The sequence below is a fragment of the Aquarana catesbeiana genome, linkage group LG04 (genome assembly GCF_042186555.1).
Source record: "Aquarana catesbeiana isolate 2022-GZ linkage group LG04, ASM4218655v1, whole genome shotgun sequence".
Taxonomy (NCBI): Eukaryota; Metazoa; Chordata; class Amphibia; order Anura; family Ranidae; genus Aquarana; species Aquarana catesbeiana.
Genome location: NC_133327.1, coordinates 23,437,070 through 23,454,462, shown reverse-complemented (window position 1 = coordinate 23,454,462; position 17,393 = coordinate 23,437,070). Strand labels below are relative to the sequence as shown.

At 43.9% G+C, this 17,393-nt stretch overlaps 1 pseudogene; it reads left to right on the top strand.

The window, feature by feature from the left end:
* Window positions 1-6,824: 6,824 nt before the first annotated feature.
* LOC141141335 (alpha-1,4-N-acetylglucosaminyltransferase-like) lies at window positions 6,825-16,230 on the top strand (annotated as a pseudogene).
* Window positions 16,231-17,393: the final 1,163 nt, after the last annotated feature.

Below are 17,393 nucleotides of genomic sequence, written 5' to 3'. Positions count from 1 at the left end.
CTATGGGGTTGATTTACTAAAACTGAAGAATGCAAAATCTGGTGCAGCTGTGCATGGTCGCCAATTAGGTTTGAACTTCAGATAGTTCAATTAAGCTTTGAAAAACAAAAACCTGGAAGTTGATTGGTTTCTATGCGGAGCTGCATCGGATTTTGGACTCTCCAGTTTTGGCAAATCAACCACAATCTGTCAAAGCTTTTTCTTCTTACTCGTTGCTATCTACTGTATGTGTCAATGTGTGCATTGCTATTTGTGCTGCCGCTGCTCCCTCTGTACACCTGGGAGCTTCACACCTTTGGTACCCTGCGGTACTTACCCTTGGACGTTGGTTCACACCTATGTGTTTTTTAGTGCGTTTTGCAAAAACACACTACAGTCCATTTAACATGGTTTCCTATAGATCTAGTTCACATCTGTGTGTTTTGAGCCGGTGCGTTTTTTTTTTTGTAAAGGGTCAAGGATTTTTTTTTTTTCGGCAGTAGATTGCTTTTTGCATCCACACTAAAAATGCAAGTGTTAAATTTTTGATGCATTTTGAGGGTTAGGGTTAAGGGTTAGGGGTAGAGCTAGAGTTAGGGGTACATTTTAGGGTTAGAATACTAACCCAAACAATTTCTACTAACCCTAACGATTACCGATAACCCTAAGTTTAAACCTAAACCTAACCCTAAACCTAACTCTAACCCTAACCCTAACATTTAACCCTAACTCTTAACCCTAACCCTAGCCCTTAACCCTAACATAGTTACATAGTTGGTAAGGTTGACTAAAGACACCAGTCCATCCAGGTCAACCTGTGCGGGTGTATGTATTGTGCCTCTACCACTTCCCATATCCCTGTATATTGCACTCACTAAAATGCCCATCTAAGAGTTTTTTTTAAACTATTGATACTGCCCACTGACACCACTGATTGTGGAAGGGAGTTCCACATCCTTACCGGTCTAAAAGTAAAGAATCCCTTACGCAGTTTAAGGTTAAACCGCTTCTCCTCTAAATTTCATGGCGTGGCCCCATGTCTTCTTAACCACTTCAGCCCTGAAAGATTTGGCTGCTGAATGACCAAGCCATTTTTTGAGATTCAACACTGCATCGCTTTAACTGACAGTTGCGCGGTCGTGCGACGCTGCACCCAAACAAAATTGACGTCCTTTTTTTCCCACAAATAGAGCTTTCTTTTGGTGGCATTTGCTTATCTCTGCGGTTTTTACTTTTTGCGCTATAATAAAAAAAGAGTGATAATTTTGAAAATAAAACACAATATTTTGTACTTTTTGCTATAATAAATATCCCCATTTTTAAAAAAAAAAAAAAAGAAGCTATTTTTTTCCCAGTTTAGGCCGATATGTATTCTTCTACATATTTTTGGTAAAATAAATAAATAAAATCGCAATAAGCGTATATTGATTGGTTTGCACAAAAGTTATATCATCTACAAAATAGGGGATAGATTTATAGCATTTTTATTATTATTTTTGTTTACTAGTAATGCGATTTTTATCGGGACTGCGACATTATGGCGGACACATTGGACATTTTTGACACATTTTTGGGACCATTAGCATTTATACAGCGATCAGTGCTGTAAAAATGCACTGATTACTGTAAAAATGTCACTGGCAGGGAAGGGGTTAACACTAGGAGGCGATCAAGGAGTTAACTGTGTTCCCTTATGTGTATTCTAACTGTAGGGGGAGGGGACTAACCTATAGGAAATGACAGATCATGGTTCCTAGCTATTAGGAACTCATGATCTGTCTCTCCTCACAGAACAGAACAGAGATTTGTGTGTTTGCACACACACGTCCTTGTTCTGCCTCTCGTGCCCGCGATCGCTCGTGGCCGGCGGCCATCACGACCGTCGGCCACGAGCATCGCCACCCCTCGAGTGCAGCGGGCGGGTGCGTGCCTTCTATCCCGCTTAAAGGTGCCAACGTATAGCTACGACGGCTCGCGGGATTGTGCCGGCCTGCCGCCGTATAATGACGGCGGCTGATCGGCAAGCGGTTAAAGTGGTTCTAAAGTCAGAAGGTTTTTTTTTTTTTTTTTTGATGCATTTTGTATATTTAGATAAAAAAAACTCTGTGTGCAGCAGCTCCCCTCAGCCCTCCTAATACTTACATGAAAGTGTAATGTTGCACGAGAGTCTCGGCTGTCTGGAGACTCTCCCTTCTCATTGTCTGAAACAGCAGCCGGGTCATATTATCTCCCCCTGCTGTCAATCAAAGTCATTGAGCCAATGAGGAGAGAGAGAGGGGGCAGGGCAGAGCTGCAGCTCTGTGTCTGAATGGACCCAGAGAGCAGCGGCTTCGCTCGGGTGCCCCCATAGCAAGCTACTTGCTGTGGGGGCACTCGGTAGGAGGGAGGGGGCCGAGAAGTGGCGGATCAGGGCTGCTCTTTGCAAAACCACTGCACAGAGCAGGTAAGTATAACATATTTGTGATTTTTTACCCCCCAGAAAAGACACTATCACTTTAAGCGCCCTGAAGCTGAGTAGTTTTCTTCCTACACTGGGGTCACCGTTGAGATATTTGTTACATAGTTACATAGTAGGTGAGGTTGAAAAAAGACACAAGTCCATCAAGTCCAACCTATGTGCGTGATTATGTGTCAGTATTACATTGTATATCCCTGTATGTTGCGGTCATTCAGGTGCTTATCTAATAGTTTCTTGAAGCTATCAATGCTCCCCGCTGAGACCACCGCCTGTGGAAGGGAATTCCACATCCTTGCCGCTCTTACAGTAAAGAACCCTCTACGTAGTTTAAGGTTGCTCTCATATCTTCTCTCAAGCGTCTCTTCTCCAGGGAGAATAAGTTTAATGTTTGTAGTCGTTCCTTGTAACAGAGGCCCTCCAGTCCCCTTTTAGCTTTGTTGCCCTTCTCTGGACTATCTCCAGTTCCCACACATCCTTTCTGAGTAAGGATGGGCTCGGGCGTGTACGCACAGCCCACCAGGAAGTTGGCACGGCTCTGCGCTAATCACAGGCAGTGAGACATTTTCCCGATGTGCGGCTGTAGAGATCAGGAAATGTCTCACTGCCTGTGATTAGCACCGTACCGACTTCCTGGCGGGCTCTGCACATGGGATGTGCGAACATGCCCGAGCCCATCCTTATTCCTGAGGACCGATGACCAGAACTGGACGGAATACTCCAGATGTGTCTAGTATTCTGTTGGCTTTGCTTGCAGCAGCTTGGCATTGCATGCCATTGATAAGCCTGTTGTCTACAAGGACCCCCAGATCTTTTTCCATCTTTCAATCCCCCATTGGCTCTCCACCTAGGGAGTAATTTGCATTCACATGAGACTTTGGACACATAAAGGTTCCTGCACTACTTTAATGTGACTTTCATGTGGCTTTGATGCTATTTGAGTGTCAGGGAGTGTAAAGTTGCATCAAAGTCGCACTCCATGAACGGAACTGCCATACTTTCCCATTATCCCAAAAAACTCTGCAAAATAAGAGTCAAAAACACGTGTTTGAAAACGGAAAAGGCAACATAAAACACGCTGGAAAAAACACATCAACCTGCATAGATGTGAACCTAGCCTTAATGTGTAAGTGTGGAAGTTGCTTTTTGCCCTACTGCTGCTGACCAGCTTTGCAACTTATATTAAAGGAGCAAGCCTAAGTTAATACATTCTGTGAACTTCACACTTTTGGCATCTTGCAATGCTAAATGTTCAAATCTGGTGGCTGCCCAATGTTCCACTGCCGCCGATAAGCTTTGCCTGTGCTTTGCAATTCATACACCATTTCCCTGCATGCATGCAAAGGAGGCTCCTTTTTCTTTCATTTACCTTCTGCTTGGAGTATTTACTTGGCAAGCGCAAACAATCAGCTGGAAACTCAATACATTGGAATTGCCGAGTGCTGACAACATCCAGTTGGAACTCGGTGCACTATTCCGATATACTGTTACATACTTCATTGCAATGTGTCTAGATTCTCATTACTGGTGGTTATCATTTACAGGTGATGCTCGAAAAATTAGAATATCGTGCAAAAGTTCATTTATTTCACTAATGCAACTTAAAAGTTGAAACTATTATATGAGAGAGACTCATTACATGCAAAGCAGGATAGTTCAAGCCATGATTTGTCATAATTGTGATGATTATGGCTTACAGCTCATGAAAACCCCAAATCCACAATCTCAGAAAATTAGAATATTACATGCAATCAATAAAACAAGGATTGTACATGGAACAATATCGGACCTCTGAAAAGTATAAGCATGCATATGTACTCAGTACTTGATTTCACCTTATGCTTAATTGCAGACCAGGGGAGGGATCTTACGCTAATTGGCTCATTCCTTGGGTAAACCAGCTAAGCTGATATACACAAGGAATGAGCCAATTAGCGTGAGCATAAGGTGAAATCCATTCAGAGTGAACATCTGAGATTGGTGTTGATGCCTATTTTCCAGCATCGTCTGGTAAGAGTTTAATCACAAGGGGGTTGATCCTCTTCACGTGTGGAGGTGTTGGTGACAGGTCACTACTGCAATGTGTTAAACGAGATTTGTATTTCATCGGATTGGACTCTCACTATACATATAGAATAACCGGCCAATTGCATATTAGAACGGACGTTTTTTTTTTTTTTTTTTTTTGCACATACACTTTGTTTGATATAGCACATCTTTTAAAAGTATATTGTGTATATTCATATGTAGCGCTGCCTTGTTTGTTTTGTTTGATATATATAATTTTGATACTTGCTGTGTAGCAGGTTGAATGGTAGCAGCTTCAGCCTTAATTGGCCGCAATCTTTTTACCCTACTCCATAAGCGCTTGTGTATTTGGGAGGGCTGGTTTTGGGAGGGGTTATCATTTATAGATAGTGTTGGTCACTGCTATGCTTACATGTCTTTCTGCCATTCTATTATACCTATGAGTTATATGGGGAGGTAGCCTTACAACCTGACTGGGGCTGATTGATGATAGGGCTAGAGTTGCCACCTCATCCCTTTAAACAGCTTTTAATTACACAGATTCTGAGTCTAATTAAATGCAGATAAGGCACCAAGTGAGTTTAGTTACCACCTTAATCAGCCACAGAACCTGTGTAATTAATATGTGTTCAGGTTTAAAGGGATGAGGATTAGGGCCCACTTGGACTCAGCAGTACTTTACCCTAATGGGACTGTAATCCTAATGTAATCCTAATTTTACATTGTGACATCCTACACATTTTGTAGCTGTGAGACAACTTTTTCCAGTTTAACCACTTGCTTACTGGGCACTATCACCCCTTCCTGGCCAGGCTAATTTCCAGTTTTCAGCGCTGTTGTACTTTAAATGACAATTGTGCAACGCTGTACCCAATTTTTATCATTTTTTTTTTTCCCCACACAAATAGAGATTTCATTTGGTGGTATTTAATCACAAATATTTTTATAATTTGTGATATTAACAAATAAAGACCGAACATTCTGAAAAAAAAAAAAAACTTTTATAGTTTGTTATAAAATTTTGCAAACAGGTAATTTTTCTTTTGCACTGATGAGGCTGCACTGATGGGCAATGATAGGCTACACTGATGGCACTAATGCAGCGGCACTGATGGACATTGATAGGCTGCACTAATGGCCACTGATGAGGTGGCACTGGTGGGCACTGATGAGGCTGCACTGATATGTGGCATTGATAAGTGTCATTGATGGCCACTGATAGGCAATACTGATGGGCACTGGTAGGCAGCATTGATAGATGCCACTGATAAGGATACACTGATGGGCATTGTTTGGAATCACTGGTGGGCACTGTTGGGACTGCACTGATGATCAGGACACTGATGGCGCTCCCGTTCTGAGAGGACATTCTAGTACGCCCTCCCCAGAGTTATCGAACCGCCCTGTAGCCGTCATTCGGCTATGGGCCGGTTGTTAAGTGGTTAAAACATAGAAGTTAAAAGTCTTAAAACAATTACCAACACTTAATCTGACAATACCAAAGCATATAATCATCTGCCAATTATACTACCGGTCTTGAAATAGAATTGGCAAATGAGTTAATGTGTCATTGTCAAAGGAGATCACTGTAGATAGGACAACGTGTTTCGCAGGAACACCCGCTTCATCAGGACCATGGATCTCAGGCACAAGCAAAAAAAAACACTAGAATCGAATTGAACAAAAATACACATTAGAAAAACAACAAATCAAATTCCATCAATCAGAAATGCTAACAGGGTTATACAATAATGATTATCAAACAAATATCCTTAGCCCACCCTGTTTTTATCTTTGATAGGAAAGACAATCACAAATTTTGGGTTGTCCCCAGAAAAGTAGCAGAGGGGAAATCTTCCAATGGGGACATTGTTTCCGGTGATCTGGGGGTTCCCAAGGGATTCTCGTAATTTGCAGGGATTTCCTCTCCTGTTTGGCTATGGGACAGGAAATGAAGGGGAAATCTCTGAAATGGGACACAGAAGGCAAAAAAAACCCCAAAAACTGTCAGGCATTAAAAGCTTCCCTTCCTCTATCCAAAATGGGGAAAAAAAGTGTTGCTTATAGTTCTAGTTTAATAACTTATATACTTCTGTCTTCTCTTCTTACAGCTCAGCTATTGTATTCTACAGTAATGATGAAAGTAATAAGGATATGTGCTATTTTGATGATAATAACAGTGTTGGCCTTTATTAGTTGGACTAATTATAGTCAAGAAAAATTCTACATCTGGAATTTCCTTATTTTGAAAGACTCGGAATTAGTAACCATAGACCATACTAATGGAATGTCAAGTTCTTTTAGTGCAAAAACCATTCTAAGAGAAGGAAATGGAATCTTATTTGTGGAGACAACAGACAGCATGGATCCACCATCCCTGGTACTTTGTGCCATTGAATCAGCTGCACGAGTCTACCCTGACCGACCGGTGGCCTTCTTCATGAAAGGACTGGAGGACATTACCACAGAAGAAGATGAGAAGAGAGCAAGACAACAATTTCCAACCCTGTCATCTTATAGCAATGTTTACCTCTTCCCTCTCAAAATGGATCAGTTATTTAATAACACACCTCTTAAGCCATGGTTTGATAAGGTACATTTACAGATCAAGGGGGGTACTTTTTGGGGAAAGTTGTTACAGAAAAAATATTTGGGAAAGCTGGATAATATTACTCAATATTACAGGCTTTTTTGTGTGTGACCTTCCGTTCTTCTTACAAATCTACTCACTCTCCCTATTTCCTTCTTTCTAAGGAATCTAAGTCTAATCTTTTCTACTCTTTACTTGACTTTTCTATTTTACCATCCCCCTTCCTTTTCATTTTTTTTTCCCCCCGCTCGTCTTTATGTTGGTGATTAGGGATGAGCTTTGTGTTCGAATCGAACACATGTTCGACTCGAACATCGTGTGTTCGGTCATTCCCGAATTACGAACGATATGGGCAGTTTGCGCCAAATTCGAGTGGCGCGTCACGGCCCATAATTCACTGCAGCATCGCAGTGCATTGCTGGCTGAAATGGCCAAGCATGCACTATGACCTGCATGCTTGGCCAATCACAGCGCTGCCTGTACAGAGAGCCGTAATTGGCCAAAGCCAGGGTGGCTTTGGCCAATTATGGCTCGGGGGTTTAGTACACGCCCCACACTATATAAGGCCGCCTGCACGGTGGCCCTGTGTAGTGTGTTCTGGCGTTGAGAGACAGAGACAGAGAGAGAGAGAGATAGATAGACAGAGAGACAGTGTCATTTGATTTAAGTTAGCGTAGGCAGGCGAGTCAGTTAGCTGCACTTACAGTGTATTGTGTGTGTGTGTGTGTGTGTATATGTGTGTATGTGTGTGTGTGTGTGTATATATATATATATATATATATATATATATATATATATATATATATATATATATATATATATATATACACACTACACTGTAAGTGCAGCTAACTGACTCGCTATATATATATATATATATATATATATATATATATATATATATTATACACTGTATTCAGTTTAGCTAGATCCATTCCTGTTATTCTCTTCCTACTACTGGCAGGCAGGTGTTTTTACATGTTGAGCCGCAACATGCGGAAGACTTGGTAGCGTGGATGACCCAGCCGTCCTCATCCTCCCTCACCCATGCTCAGGGTACTTTGTCTGGCAAAGCAGCTGCCAACGTGGCCTCTTCCCTCAGCTCAATGGCATCAGTCACTCCTTCCCTAGCCCCACCATGTCCTCCTGAGGAGTCCCCCGAACTGTTTGACCACAGTGTTGGGTACATGCTCCAGGAGGATGCCCAGCATTTTGAAGGCTCCGACGATGGTACCCAGCTAGAGGAAGGCAGTAACGTGAGCCCAGAGAGAGGGGGTGCCCAAGAACGACAGCAATCTGGCAGTCATGTTCCCCCAGCTGCAGCATACTGCCAGCTTTGCTTCAGTGATGAGGAGGGAGGGGATGATGAGTTCACTGACTCCACGTGGGTGCCTGATAGGAATGCCCTCCAGGGGTCAGCTTAAGGGCAGCACACCAACTGCATCACACCGCAAAGCTCTGCATGTGCAGGGCGCTGCTGTCTCTGCACGTTATTCCAAAAGTTCTTTGGTGTGGGCCTTTTTGAGACGAGTGCATCAGATCCCACCACTGCTATTTGCAACATATGTCTCAAGCGTATCTCGCGTGGCCAAAACATCTCCCGCTTAGGCACCACATGCTTGACCAGACAAATGTTGACCTGCCATGCAGTTCGTTGGCAAGCGTATCTAAAAGACCCACACCAAAGAACAAGGAGGACCTCTCCTTGCTCCTCATCAGCTGGGATCTCCAACCCCACTATACTTTCAGTCCTCTCTGAGACCTGCACTGAGAGGAATGAAGGTGTAGAATTAGGTGTGTCACAGCCCAGCGGTTAAATGCTAGCTTGGCTAAATTGCTAGCACTTCAACTGTTTTCAGTTGGTAGACTCTGCCCCCTTCCGTGAGTTTGTGGAATGTGCGGTTCCTCAGTGGCAGGTTCCCAAACGCCACTTTTTCTCACAGAAGGCGATTCCGGCTCTCTACCGGCATGTAGAAGACAATGTCTTGGCCTCGCTGGACAGGGCGGTCAGCATTAAGGTGCATATTACCGCTGACTCATGGTCCAGCAGGCATGGACAGGGACGTTACTTGTCTTTCACTGCACACTGGGTGACTCTTCTGGCAGCTGGGAAGGATGCAGGACAGGGTGCAGTAGTGTTGGAGGTTGTTCTGCCACCACGCCTCCAAAATACTACTAGTGGTGATTCTGCCACACCTCTCTCCTCCACCCCCTCCTCTTCTTCCTCCTCCATGGCCTCTTCCTGTGCTGATTTGTCTTCGGAACCAGCGGTGCTCCGTAGGCGTTCAAGGGGCTACGCAAGCACGCAGGACAAAAGATGTCATGCGGTGCTTGAGCTGGTGTGCTTGGGGGACAGGAGCCACACTGGGGCAGATATTCTGTCAGCTCTGCAGGGGCAGGTTCAGAGATGGTTGATGCCACACCAGCTTAAGGCAGGTATGGTAGTTTGTGACAATGGCACCAACCTCCTCTCTGCACTCTGACAGGGACAACTGACCCATGTGCCCTGTTTGGCTCACGTCCTTAACTTGGTGGTGCAGCAGTTCTTGGGCAGGTACCCGGGCTTACAGGATGTCCTGAGGCAGGCCAGGAAAGTCTGTGTGCATTTCCGCAGATCATATAATGCCAGTGCTTGGCTGGCTGACCTCCAAAAGGAATTTAACCTGCCCAAGAACCGCCTAATCTGTGACATGCCCACCAGGTGGAACTCAACTGCCATGCTGCAGCTGCTGCACATGCAGCAGAGGGCCATCAATGAGTACCTGTGCGACTATGGCACCAGGACAGGGTCAGGGGAGCTTGTTTTTTTTTCCCCACGCCAGTGGGCCATGATCAGGGATGCATGCACTGTCCTGTCAACATTTGAGGAGGCCACAAGGATGGTGTGCAGTGACAGTGCATGCATCAGTGACGCTGTCCCCCTTGTCCACCAGTTGGAGCACACGCTGCGCGGAATAATGGACAGGGCACTTGAGGCAGAACAGACACAGGAAGAGGAGGACTTCCTTAGCTCTCAAGGCCCCCTTTATCCAGACAGTGTTCCTGCATGCCCGCCGATCACACAGGAAGAGGAGGAGGAGGATTGTGTCAGCATGGAGGTGGAGCCTGGCACTCAGCATCAGCAGCAGTCTTTAAGGGATCATTTACAGTCCCAAGAAACCTATGGACTTGTACGTGACTGGGAGGAGGTGGCTGCGGATCATGTCGTCCTTAGTGACCCAGAGGACTGTGGACCGAATGCCTCAGCAAACCTACGCTTCATGGCCTCCCTGATCCTGCAAAGCCTGCGGAAGGATCCTCGTATTCGTGGTATCAAAGAGAGGGCTCAATACTGGCTGGCAACCCTCCTTGATCCACGTTACAAGGGTAAGGTTGCGGACCTTATCTTGCTATCGCAGAGGGAGCAGAGCATGAAACATCTTCAGGAGGCCTTGCAGAAAGGTCTGTGCAACACGTTCCCAGAAACTGGAAGGTTACAAACTCCTGTTCCTGGACAACGTGTTGCTTTGGTCAGTCAAAGAAGGAGCGGTGGAGAAGGTGGCCGTCTGACCGATGCGTTCAGACAATTTTTTTAGTCTGCAGCCCCAAGGTATGATCGGTTCCAGCAACCATCGCCAGTGTCTGTTTTTACATGGTCCAGGAATATCTAGGGGCAAGATCTGATCTTGGGGCTGCGGACTAAAAAATTGTCTATACGCATCAGTCAGACGGCCACCTTCTCCACCACTCCTTCTTTGACTGACCGAAGCCTCAGCAACACGTTGTCCAGGGACAGGAGTTTGTAACCTTCCAGTTTCTGGGGACGCGTTGCAGTAACCCAGAAAATCCTCTGGGTTACTGGGTCTTGAGGATGGATCACTGACCAGAGCTTGCACAGTATGCAATTGAGCTACTGGCCTGTCCTGCATCCAGCGTTCTTTTGGAACGCACATTCAGTGCTGCTGAAGGCTTTGTAACCGATCACAGGGTGCGTCTGTCCACCGACTCGGTCGATCGACTGACCTTCATAAAAATGAATCATTCTTGGATCACCCCCAGCTACCAAGCACCTGATGCTGATGTAACCGAATATTTTTTTTTTAAATGTCAGATCCCTTCAAGACTGCCTATGCTGTTGCTGAGTGACTATCCTGTTATGCTGAGTGTTTATCCTCTTCCTCCTCAATGATCATGCTGATAGCTTGTAAGAACATTTGTGGTTCTGGGCGCCGCCACTAGTGGCTAAGGCCCAATTTTTCTGCCCCTGTTTGACAGGGGCGTGTAATTACAATTTTTGATGCAATACTTTACAGCAGGGTTCATTCCTGCGCTCCAACTAGAGTATCTGTGAGGGGTTGCAGTGTTGTGGCACCAGCACCAGTGCCTAAGGCCCAATTTTTCTGCCCCTGTTTAACAGAGACATGTAATTACAATTCTTGATCTAATATTTCACAGCAGGGCCCTGTGAGGGCTTACAGTGTTGTGGCAACACCAACACCTAAGGCTCCAATTTCTGCAGAGTATATAGGGCAGGCCCCTACTTTCAAACATGCAACTTACAAACGACTCCTACTTGCAAACAGAAGGAGACAACAGGAAGTGAGATGAAATCTACCCCTAGGAAGGGAAACTCTCTCCTTTAAGAGTTAATATGGGAAAAACATTTCTCCTTTCCACTGATGCTTTATCACCAATCCTTGTTTCACTAAAAACCCCAAATTTTCTAAAAACATTCTCATTGGGACAGAAAATGAGGTGAAATATTCTGAAGAGAAGCACAGACAGCAAAACAAATGTCACAGGGGTGATAACTCTTCCCTATGTTTTCCAAAAAGCTTAAAATAGATTTCAAAATTACAAACAGATTCTACTTAGCAACAAACCTACAGTCCAAATCTTGTTTGCGCTGCCTGTATACTGCTCTTCAGAGTATATAGGGCCTGGTGGCCCCACACCTTTCCTTTTTATAATTTGGGTGTGGGGTTCCCCTTAATATCCATACAAGACCCAAAGGGCCTGGTAATGGACTGGGGGGGTACCCATGCCGTTTGTCTCACTGATTTTCATCCATATTGCCAGGACCCGACATTACATTAAAGTCGCAAGCAGTTTTAAATGACTTTTACTCCTTTAAAAATGTCATTTTGTGCAGGGACTGTTCTAAGCATGGGGAAACATGCACCACTTTACAGGGATACTATAGACACCCCCCAGGTATGATATTTAAAGGAATATTTAACTTTTTTTTTTTTTTTCTTTTAAGCATCATTAAAATCACTGCTCCCGAAAAAACGTCCATCTTTAAAACTTTTTTTTGCATTGATACAGTACATGTTCCCTGGGGCAGGACCTGGGTCCCCAAACCCTTTTTAGGACAATACCATGCAAATTAGCCTTTAACATTCGCACTTTTGATTTTGAACGTTCGAGTCCCATAGATGTCAATGGGGTTCTAACGTTCGTGCAAATTTTCCGGCCGTTCGCAGGTTTTGGTGCGAAACGAACTGGGGGGGGGGGGGGTGTTCGGCTCATCCCTATTGGTGATGATGTTATATACTATATAAGAGGGGACCACAACCCATTGGGTCTATTTTATAGCCTAGGGGTGGCTTCTTCCATCTTTCCTCACACTTACTCATGCTTGGACTCCCCAAGATATTCAAGGTACTATAGATGATTAAAGTGATTGTAAAGTCTTGTTTATTTTTCTATAAAAATAACAAACATGTTATACTTACCTGCTCTAAGTAAAGGTTTTGCACAGAGCAGCCTGGATCCGCCTCTTCTTGGGTCCCTCTTCAGCGCTCCTTGTGCCTCTCTCTTCTGTTGAGTGCCCCTACAGCAAGGAGCTTGACATGGGGGTACCCGAGCCAAGCCTTAGATCTGTGTATCCATTCAGACACGGAGCCGTGGTTCAGCCCCTCCCCTTCTTTCTCCTCATTGGCTAACTGACTTTGACAGCAGCAGTGCCAATGGCACCGCTGCTGTGTCTCAGCCAATGAGGAGAGAGAGGCAGAGGCACTTGTGGACATCGCTGGATCCAGAGGGGGCTCAGGTAAGTGTTAGGGGGGCTGCACACAGAAGGCTTTTTTAATGCATAAAGATAAAAAACCTGACTTTATAACCCCTTTAAATAATAGTAATGGCTTTGGATTTTGCACCCTTGTGTGTGCATGCTATACATGTTTGGTAATTTGTTTATTGATCCTCCTTTTACTATACGTACAACAAATCCTCTTGATTTTAGCTGTTCAGACAATTCATCCTAGAACATGTATGTACCTCACTTTTGATTCTTTAGTATAATATCATTATGTAAACATTGGTGTATCTTAGTATTGTTTTTGCAATGTATTCTTGAATTGTCAGACACATTCTATGTCAGCTTCTCCAAATCAATATTCGTCCTCTAAATATTTCAATAAAAATATTATGGAATTTAAAAAAAAGAGCAGTGGCTTACCAACTGGGGGGGTGGTCCACCCTGGGTGCCACACACTGTGGGGGGTGTCAGGCCAGCAACCCCCCACGAGGGAAGCGGTGACAGCGGGTGGGCTCAGGCAGTGCAGTGGTGCGGTGACAGGGCAGCCAGGGAGAGCCAGGAGTGCCAAGCTGTGACAGGGTGCAGGGGTGCCCGGGCCGGGTGTGGAAAGTACCACTACCCGGGTGACATCCAGAACCTCCAGAGCCGGCCAAGCGGTGCAGGAGAAAGACACTCTCTCCTCCTATACCGCAAGAGGAGAGACAGTGAGCAGCGCTTAACAGAGGAACTGCTGTAATGTAAAGGGGTCCAGAGATGTAGGGTGCTGTGTAAAGGGTTCCAGAGGTGCAGGGTGCTGTGTAAAGGGGAAAACAGAAAAAAGGAGGGCGCACTGACCTAGTGCATTACGGATATAAAGGTTTTATTAAAAATATAAAAAAGCAATGGTACTACTCACAAACAAGCATAAATACAGGCTTTTCTTATCAGTCAAACTGCATCCCTTGGCACCTGCAGACAGGACCTGATTGACAAGAGGTAAAAGATGGCACCCCAAACAGCTGAACGGCTAAGCATAGAATGCATTAAGATATCAAACCTTCTGCCTTTACAACCACTTTAAGACAATCAGACACTCATAGGATCAAGAATCTGTTATTTCTTATTAAATATTTTATAGCCATTTATATTTTGTGCATTTAGAAACACATCAAGGCTTTTTTTTTTTTAAATCATCTACACAGCTGTCTTCAACTAGTTTATGTAGAAGTCTATTCTACATTTTCACTGCTCTTGCTGTGAAGAAGCCTTTCCTATATATGGCAGCCATACCTCTTTTCCCTGAGGTGCAAAGAATGCCCCCTTGTCATCTGCAATGACCTTAGGTTGAACAATTTAAAATATGAACTATTTACTGTATGTATTCATACAAGGTAATCATAGTTCCCCCTTAATCACATCTTCTCACGGGAGAATACATTCAGTTCAGTTAATCTTCCCTCATATCTGAATAGAAGTAGCCTGATGTGCAAATCAATCAGTTAAAATACATAAAGAGTGGCAGCCAACTTAAAAAAGTGTGTCCCCACAATGATGAATATAAATAAATGTATAAGCGGCGCACACTCAAAACAATATAAGGAATCTTCAAATAAAGCTTTTACAGCAGTCAGCATCGATCTAAACATAGATATCTGGTCTTGGCCGCGACCGGAAATAAAATGTCACCTGGCTCCTTCCAAACGCCTTGCGTCACAGATCACGTGACTTTCTCAACCCTTGAGAAAGTCACGTGATCTGTGACTGCTGTGAAATTTTATGTGAATTACTACTCATGATTTAAATGTGTTTTATTTGATTTACTACGACTATGGAGATCTTGTTTCCTTTTCTTATGAGTGTTTAATGGAGGAGAGTGGAGGCGTCCAAGGAGAATGCAGTTATCCAGAAGGAATATATTGTATTTTCATCCATTGCCATTTCTATATACCACAACCTTATGTGATACTGCAAGGAGAGGATTTCTTAATGGTCTGTAGTGACCTGAAGCGCACTAAGACCCATTGGGGTCTTTCTTTGAGGTGAGAGGCTGGTGCACACCTGTGGTGGATCACGGATGCTGGTGGAGGAGATGTTAACCACTAATTGAAGTTCACTTTTACTGTTTTGGAATACTGCACTTTATATTTGGACATTGAAGTCATTATCTGCACATAATTATTAATCAACTATTTCTCTGCTGAACTTTTTTGGGATTAGTTCTTATATTGCTCTTGCCCTTTGCACTTTTATACTTTGAAATCTTTATTCTTTATTGTTTTGAGTGTGCGCCGCTTATACATTTATTTATATCCCTCCATATCTGAGATCCTCCGTGCTCCTTATTAATTTATTTGCTTGTCTCTGAAATCTCTCAAGTTCTAAAAAAAAAAAATAATTTTTGTGAATTGGTACCCAAAACCAAACTTCATTCAAGATGGGGTCTCTCTCTCTTTCTCTCTCTTTCTCTCTCTTCTCTCTCTTCTCTCTCTTTCTCTCTCTTTCTCTCTCTTTCTCTCTCTTTCCTCTCTTTCACTTCTCTCTTTCTCTCTCTTTCTCTCTCTTTCTCTCTCTTTCTCTCTCTTTCTCTCTCTTCTCTCTCTTCTCTCTCTTTCTCTCTCTTTCTCTCTCTTTCTCTCTCTTTCTCTCTCTTTCTCTCTCATTCTCTCTCTCTTTCTCTCTCTTTCCTCCTCAGATGCCTGTAGGTTTGCCATGATTTGGAAGATACGGTGGAATTTACATGGATACTGATGTCATCTCACTTCGTCCAATACCCCAGGACCATTTTCTAGCAGCCCAGGGTGTCACTAGTTACTAGCAAGTAGTGTTTTTGGCCTCTCCTCGCATTATCAATTGGCATGGCAGTTTATGGAGAACTTTGTTTGAGAACTACAGGGGAAAAATAGGGGGGACAACCAAGGACCAGGGTTTTCACTCGTGTTGTGAAGAAGTTGTATGGCATGCCAGTATTTAACTCTACGGACGATGTCATGTGTGGAAACATCAGTTATTTTCATCCTCAATGTTTCTACCCCATCCATTATTCATCATGGAGAAGGTTTTTTTATATTATATATTTTCTATAGTACCTGGAAGTAACACCTTGGTCGAACACCTCTACAAAAAATACTGCCAGCCACCTATGGATTTATCTTGAGAAATGAGAAAACCCACCTGTAACAAGGTTTGTTGAGCATTACAAAGTCCAAGCCATGTGACTCATTTAAAGAGGACATATTGAGAACATTTGAAGCAACCTCAAAAATAAATATAAAAAATGTTGCATTTAAAACTTAGGGAACACGGCTTAATTTCATCCTGGGGGTAGTTTTCTGTGTCCCGATTGGTGAAATTTTCCTTCACCTTGCTGTCCATAGCCAAACAGGAAGTGAGAGGAACATCCCTACAAATAAAGAGGTCACCAGAAATAGTGTCCCCATTGGAAGATTTCCCTTCTGTTACTTTTCTGGGGACAACCCAAAATTTGGGATTTTCTTCTTACTTTCAATGCTAATGGTAAACAGCACAAATATAAAGGGTTGAATCTCACTAATGGGAGCGCAGACAGCAATAAAAACCGATGGGGTTCTAGTCCCTCTCCACTCTCTACAAATCACACAAAAAACAATATAAAATATATATATATATATATATAAATATATATATAGCACTGGTAGATTTTTCAATCTACCGCTTATAGGTAAATTTAGTGGGTCAAATGTTTTGTACATAGTTCAGATTTAGTTTATTGTCAGATTTATGCTCTGTTCCAGTTTGACTGTGTTGCCTGTAGTTTCACACTGTGCCTGTGGGTGTCGGTGTCACCATGTGTCGGTGTTGGAAAGGCAACATGCTGAAGTGAATGAGTGCTCTTCTGTCCCGGAGATAACTCGGCGGAGGTGGTCCTCCGGGTTGCATTCTGGGAGAGGGTATTTATGGGGCAGATGCCATGTTTCGCAGAGCTTTTTGCCTCGTGGCCCTCCTGGCCTAGAGGTATGTGTCATTGACTGCTATCTCATAGCCCTATGGCCTGGAGGGTTGCGGAGCTGCAGCCATGCAGGTGCACCCAGAAGCCTGTCTGGGACCTGCTATCGTTGGGATGGTCCTGTGCTGTCTATCCTGCGGGAAGAAGCTGGACAATCGGGAAGATCCAGGGGAGGACCCATCTTGGAAGAGACCATGCAAGGCTTAAAGGTTCTGGTACTGTGTTTGCTGTTCATCGCAAACCACTACATCCTGTGGCAGAGGATCGTACGGGTTTTATTTCACTCAAGTCTGTGGCAGAGACTTTTTGTTCGTGCTGCGTGCCGGCTGTTAGGTTGGTGAGAGAGACCTATCCGGGC